Below are 1,581 nucleotides of genomic sequence, written 5' to 3'. Positions count from 1 at the left end.
ATGTATAAAATAACATTATGTTAAAAATTAAATTAGTAGTCATTGTATATAATTTCAAGATCATACTATTGCATAATTAACGAATTTAACCAAGTAAATTAAAATTATATTATTCGCGATAATCAAATGAATAAACATCTTATCTATGGTACCACAAACATTCGACTTTATCCGAATTAATCTCATAACAGATAGAACCCTCCTTATTCAATATGTGCCTAGGAACGAAAACCATTATTGTTTTTTCATAATCTCAAACTCTACACTCTAAATCCTCCACCAAAAATCCTAAATACTAAATCCTAAAACATAAATCCTAAATCCCAACCCATAAAGCCTAATCCTTAATCTCCCAATTTTAACCCAAACTTCCCAAACTCCAAAACTATAAACCTTAAACCATAAGATCTAAACCCTAAATTCCACCCCTAAATTCAACACTATAAACCGTAATCTTCACACCACAAATCTTGAACCCTATAAGGTGAAACAACAATCCTAAACCATATACCCTAACCCTTAAGCGCTAAACCCTAAATTACAAATTTAAAACCATGGAACCTAAACCCTCTAAATTTTAATTAAAAACACTAAATCTTAAATTCTTGATTCATCTAACTAAATCAAATTTGTCATGTGTAATGAACATTTTTTTTTTTTTTTGAAAATAACTTAAATTCTTGAATCTTTACCTAACTCTAATGTTCAGGGAAAAAATTCAGTACATGATATTCACATGTACTATTTCATCTAGGTATGGAGCAAAGCAATGCAACTGACTTTTTATATGAACAGGCCATCACCGACATGGGTATACTGAGCCTAATCCAAACCCACATTGTAAAGAAAGAACTATAACTAAAAAAAATAACTGTCAAAGCACCAAACTTTAGGTCAACAAAATAAAGAGCCCAAAAATTACCCTAACCAAACTCAAATAACACTCAAAGTCCAAGCCCAAAAAAATGATTAAAAAAAGACAATACTAAAAAACAATACCTCATGTAATGTATGTAAGTATGTTGTGTGGATGTGTGGTATATGGTAATACTTAGAATTAGGGGTTGTCTAATCCACTTTACTAGAAAAAAGGTCTAATAGGTAGCGTTTGTTTTGAGGTATTGAGATAGAGACTGGGAGACTGAGACTCAGGATCATGTTTGTTGGTTCAGAGACTGATACTAAAATTTCTGTTTCTATCCCCAAAATTTCAGTATTTCAGTACCTCCAAAAAGTAGGGACACAAGAGAATAAAATTTTTAGAGATGGAGACTAAAACTTTAATAACATTTTATACCTAAAATACTTTCATTTCAATTAATAAATTCCAATTTTACTCTTTGTGCAAATTAAATTAGAATTTTATTTTTGTTTCAATTTCTGTCTCTCACTTTGCACCAAACAGAATACTGACATTTATTTCAATTTCTGTCTTAGTCTCTGTCTTTCAGTCTCAGTCTTTCCGTCTCTGTCTCTCCACCAAACGCTACCACTGACACCCACCACATTAGCAACGTGTAACAATTTTTAATATTAAAAAAATTCAACTCTATTGTAAAATAAATAAATAAATAATAAATA

The sequence above is a fragment of the Arachis ipaensis genome, chromosome B10 (assembly GCF_000816755.2).
Source record: "Arachis ipaensis cultivar K30076 chromosome B10, Araip1.1, whole genome shotgun sequence".
NCBI classification, from domain to species: Eukaryota; Viridiplantae; Streptophyta; class Magnoliopsida; order Fabales; family Fabaceae; genus Arachis; species Arachis ipaensis.
Note: the sequence above shows the minus strand (reverse complement) of the source record.